The 6,069-nt window shown below is 37.0% G+C and overlaps 1 non-coding gene across 1 annotated transcript; it reads right to left on the reverse strand.

Moving 5' to 3' along the window:
* Window positions 1-3,400: 3,400 nt before the first annotated feature.
* On the reverse strand, window positions 3,401-3,473 carry Trnai-aau (transfer RNA isoleucine (anticodon AAU)). The gene has a single exon. It is a non-coding gene; the product is annotated as a tRNA-Ile (tRNA).
* Window positions 3,474-6,069: the final 2,596 nt, after the last annotated feature.

The raw sequence follows: 6,069 nt of genomic DNA on the forward strand, positions 1-6,069 counted from the left end.
ATATATAAAATATATAAAATAAAAATTAAAAAAGAAACAAATATACACGCTCAAAAGAATATAATTATATCAATTAAGCTATAAAAAATTAATGAATAAATAACGTATAAAAACAATGTCATTGAACTACACCTTACCTACTCATAAAAATGTGATGATTATTATTAAATCAATGTGATTTTTACATTTTCGTTTTAGTTTTACTAAAATTCTAGTATTATTCATTGAGTGGTTTTGACTGGAACTGGTTTTGACTATGCCCACTTGCCCAGACAAGGGGAATACTTCCTAGTAATATTGGTAAAATACCGAGTAACATTGGGAAAATTACCAGTAGTTTTGGGAATTTACTAGAAAAGTAAACCTATGTTGATTTTTTGCACTTCGTATGATGCATTTGTTGACAAGTAATGATTTAATGTAAAACAACTTATGTTGACATTTACTTAATTTGAATATTACCGTAAATTACTGATTCTGGGTAATATTACCGGTAACATTACTGGGTATTTTACCACCTTGGGTATTTTACCGGTAACGGCAAATCACTAATTGAGGCTGTCATTTTAGTATCCGGGACATAAAAATACAGCTTCGGTTCAAGCGAGATGCATAAAGGATGACACGCTAGACCGGGCCGTGCCCGGGCCGAGGCGTTCGACATGTCATTTGCTATGACGGCTGATCGGTGATCACGTGGTGCTTTCCATAGAAAATGAAGCACCGAAAGCTCCGGCCCAGCCCCGGCCCGGTCTAGCGTGAGTCATCCTTCAAAGGGAGCGTCTAATCTAACGATTCTCAAATAGCTGTACAATAAATCTAACGTAACCAAGATATCCATGAATATATTTCGCGTACGAATTATTCGTACGATGTATGGCTGAGAGAAGCGTTAAATCACCAAAACCCATTCTACTAAACTAAGTACCCAACACGCTTGGATAAGAGAGTGAATTATTAATCGTAATGTGTGCAACATATCAGACATAATATTATAGGTTTCTTCTAGTTACATCTTTACTATTTCACGACCATAAAACAACCCAACTGTACGGCTACCATAAGTTGGCAATTGACATTTACGCTAGCGAATGCATGAACTCTATCGCAGTTCGTAGTCCATCTCGATCGCACCAATTTACATCAATGCGAGTGAGATGGACTACGATCGAGTTCACGCGGTCGCTAGAGTAAACGTCAAATGTTAACTCACGGTAGCCGTACTGTAGTCCAATACAATTACTGCTCACAATTTCAATAAAGTATGAATATCAATGTTTTTTTGATTTATCTCGGATTGTCTCCCATTTATGAAAATAATAATATCTTCAGCCTCAGAACTGTGTCATTCAAATAATAAATAGATATTCGAGTTATTATTGGACTATAGTACATTTGGCCGGCGGGCACGATAGTCGTGTCACATGGCGCTCGCGCAAAGAAGATTCACGGTTCGTGCGCGGTTATAAGTTACAATTTTGTTGCAGCCGGCAAGTACTGGTATAATTTTATACCTAAATCTGACTTTTGTGAAGGAGTGAATTTTCTGTACGGTTATACTATTAGTTATTCTGTGACAATACGTTCGATATCTTCTTTGATATTTTGTTAGTTTTTTATTCTTTTGGCACTGTAGACTACAGTTTACCTTTTTATTTTGAAGTACACTAAATATAGTAATAAAGAAATTATGTACCAGTTTGTAATTGATTTGCGTTCTTAAGATTTGTCGGTATCTTTTAATAAAATGATTAATGTGTTACAGACTTATCGATAACAGATTTATCGATGTTACATTTTCTCAAACACTCGTTAATGCCACAAAAACTTCTATGTCTGCATATAGCCAATAACTGTACGCCTTTATAAAGCAGGAGATAGCGAACATGAAACAGTTATTACCTACCTTTGTAAGCCCATAACCGTGCAATAAAATAATTTTGATTTGATTTTTTTATTTGAAAAGTTTATTCACTAATGTAAAATTATTTGGGCGAAAAATTGTTATTATTTCACTTATTCGTCTCTGTAAATGTCAAAGAAGCTATAGGAGTGCAATAAGAACACAACGTATAAAAGTAAGTGTGAAGTCTTGTACTTTTGTAACCACGGGCAGGCGATTGTTTCAAACTTAAGGAAACTTCGAGCTAAGAATGTTCGCCTTTGTATCGTTTCAACCCTCTACTTTATTCGTGTTAAAACGGTATATTTATAACAATATGTGCCACGATTATGCTGTACTTATGGTATAAGGTCGTTGATGATAAGCTAGCGTAATGAGGGTTTGCGCGATCGAGTTTTTCACTATATGACAGCATCGTGGGGAGAGGTCTAGCTGTCATAATCCACCAATCATGTTTAACCATGTTTTTTTTATTGGTGGATTTTGACAGCAGCTGTCAAAAAGACCTCGTCCCGGTGCTGTCATCTAGTGAAAATCTCGATCGCGGAAACCCTCATTATGTATCTGCAGCAGCTTTAAAAGCTGACAATTCGTCGTATCTTTTACGTTATCGCAGTTCTTAGCCCACCCATTTCGTACCTTGTCACAGTGACATTCAATTTGAAAGTCGCTAGAATCGCTAGATACTTCATACTGTTATCACTGTGGAAAAGTACAAAATGGATAGGAAATTAAATTCTTTGACTGTGCCTTCTCTTTCTTTTTTGTATTTTTATCTTGTTGAAAGTTGTTGTATCATAAAATAAGTTCTAATTTCTTAGCTTTCTTAGTTCTATAGCTTCCCATATATTTTTATTATATACCAATACGCTTGTCTCTTGTATATCTGCCATAAAATCTATTTAAGCGTAAACAAAGATCTTAAACTTTAAAGCCAATACGGACTATCGCCGAGCATCTTCAAAATGGCCAAACAAAATTTTATGGATTCACTAGCGTAAGCGAAAACCGATAAAGAGACGCAAAAGCAAAAGACTAGGTAAGTATGTATTTAGTTACCAAGCCTTTGAGTTCGAGCTCGTTACTAGTGATGTGGTGCTGGAAAGTTACCGTTACCGGAAATATTCCTAATAAAAAAAATCCAGGAAGTTCTAGATGTTAGGGAGCATTGGCATTGGATGTACATTCGACAAGCAAACAATTTTTATATTCCACGATTTTTTGACATTTTTTTTTAAACATGACTTAACACATTCACTGCCCCCGACGCACATGTGCGTCCACCGTCATACAAGTTTGTTCCTAGGCCACGCCCCCTGGCAGTGAATGCGTTAATCGTGTATAATTCAGCTCTGAATAAATATTAACGTGGAAAAAAATACTGTATTGGGTGAGACTTTAACTCACGACCACTGGATCTAGAACCCAGTGCTCTGCCATCTGAGCTCCCAAGACCTCAGCCAAGGAGAAATAAATTTAAACTTGGAAAAAAATTACTGTCTTAGGTGAGACTTGAACTCACGATCACTGGATCATTAGCCCCGTGCTCTGCCATTTGAGCTACCAAGACCTCAACCAGGGACAGCAAATATTTGCACCATATGGACATTTTAGGGAGGCACCCTAGCGACATCTACCATGCACGCAATGACGAATGAACTAAAACTAATGTCTCGAAAGTAATTTGCAAGCGCTATCTGAGCCTCACTGTATAAAAAGTATTCCGGTAAAAATACATATTAACCACAACGTTGTTTAACACCGACAAGATATTAAATAAGAATCATTCCGGCCAAACTAATGTGCACTTTACTGTCCAGTATCAAGGTTGATATTGCAACTGCACTGCGAGAGGGTTTTTGAGCGCTTGGTAAGATTACGTAAATGAGATGTAACAACAAATTAGCGGATTGAAGGATAGTGGATAGCCCGCGATACACCGTGCCGAGCCCGACACGATTGTGGGCTATGCTCGGTTACAACAGTAAGTAAATGCTAAAACAAAATCCATAAGTCTATAACGTACTAGTATATGTAATATGGGACTCGTTGTAATGTATGAATCTGCTAAAGAGATGTCACACTGCACTGCACGCATACGCCGCGCAAGCGGTGTAATATTATGTCTCTTATAAGTATTCGTAAGTTCCTAATATTCGTGAGTGTTGTATTTTGTGATGTATGAATCTGTTAATGAGATGTCACACTGCACCGCAGGCATACCTACGCCGCGCAAGCAGTCTGACATCTCTTATAAATATTCGTAAGTTCCTAGTCGGCACGTGCAAGGCCCGGCGCTCGCCTCGGTGTGGCGACCCGCTTACTAAGATGAAGGGTTCCATTCTCTGATTAAAACTTGGCATTTATTTCAATTACCGTGAAAGGCGAAACCTGAAATTAGGGCCATTTCACTTAATTAATGTTAGGAGGGAAAGTTTTTTCAGCCTGCAGGGGAAGATTTAAATTATAATTTCCAGCCCAGGTGTGAATGTTGCCTAAATAAAGAAGCTAGAGGTTAATTAAGGGGGATGTATTTTTAAGAGAAATTCGATTAATGAGGTTGACCTTAAAAGCGTCACAGATTATTTGTGTAGAGCAGACACACTATTGTTACACAAAAATAAAATTGGCAGTGTTAAAGATTTTTTTTGCCAACTCACAAGCTTATACGTATCAAATGTTTTTACACGTTTTTCTACAGGCTAATAAGGTTGTCAAAGCTACATTTTGTCCCTTAAGTCGTACCTACCACACTTTGTGGCTATAGAAATAAAGAATAATAATAATAGAATATGGATGTGTTCTGAAGGTCTGATATATTTGACCACTTTGACTGTCACTATCTATTTGATGCTGACAGATTATACATTGTTTCATCTAAAACTCGAACAAAGTTAGTAAAAAAATAAAACATCCTTAAAACAAGCGAACAATAAAATTTCTATTTCACCTTCTGGGAATTGTAATTCCAGTTTGCGTACAAAGTTAGTAAAATAACCGGATAAATGCGAGCCGGACTCGCCCACCGAGGGTTCCGTACTTTTTACTATTTGTTGTTGAAATACATCATCTGTGAAAATTTCAACTGTCTATCACGGCTCATGAGGTCAGAGACCAGGCTGTCCGTCTGTCTGTCTAGTGACAGACAGACGGACAGTGGAGTCTTAGTAATAGGGTCCCGTTTTTACCCTTTAGGTACGGAACCCTAAAAATAAATCCAAATACTCGTGAAATGAATGTAAAATTTGGAAACTGGTTTTTTAACTTTAAACTAAACTAATTTAAACGGGTTTCTAAATTGGATGTGGACGGGTGCACAATTGCACATAATTATTTTGGGATACCTACAAAAGAGTGATAATTACTCTATTTACTACAAATTGAGCAAATTTGTTGCCAGTGATGATGGACCAAATTATATAGAATATTATTACGAGTACACCTACCAATATTGCTAATGTTAAAATGTGGATTTCGGTATTTGGATATTTGTCGCTGAATAACATTCAAATGGCTGACGGATGTATTATTAAATTGTACAACTTAGGGCCAGTTGCACCAACCACACTTAACAGACTGATCAACATCACTCAACAGAGTAGGTACTATATAAATTCCCATACCATTAATTTTAGCGAACGCTTTTACGGTGACAGACGGTTTGGTGCAACAGACCCTTAATCGCGTTCACTTCTTTCAAAATTATGGCTCCAGTCCAGTGGGACTATTTCGCCAGTATCAAGGTATTAGGAGCTAAATACGACGATTAAGATTGTACGGTTAGTACAAGACACACACTGCTGAAGATCGCAACAAGTGGAAGGAGTTAGTCCACAAAATAATTCGTTGAGGCCACGACCCTCAGCAATGAGGAATACGACACAAGGAGGGAGTACAAGACAGTGTACGGTGATTTTATTAGCTCATGTAAAGTGATAGCTGGACTTTATAAGTAGCACGTGGACTACCGGCCGTTGACTCCAAAATGGTGGTTAAACACATTTCAAGATTATTTCTCCATCAATTGCACACTACCACATTAGTTTACTGTATAATAAACTATCGATATTACACTTTAAAAATCATTTTGATCTTTCTTGTCCTTGACATAAAGACACTTTCTGTGTGAAACTGTATTATGACTGTAAATTAATTAAACTTTAAAC

Source organism: Cydia splendana, chromosome 14 (genome assembly GCF_910591565.1).
Source record: "Cydia splendana chromosome 14, ilCydSple1.2, whole genome shotgun sequence".
Lineage (NCBI taxonomy): Eukaryota > Metazoa > Arthropoda > Insecta > Lepidoptera > Tortricidae > Cydia > Cydia splendana.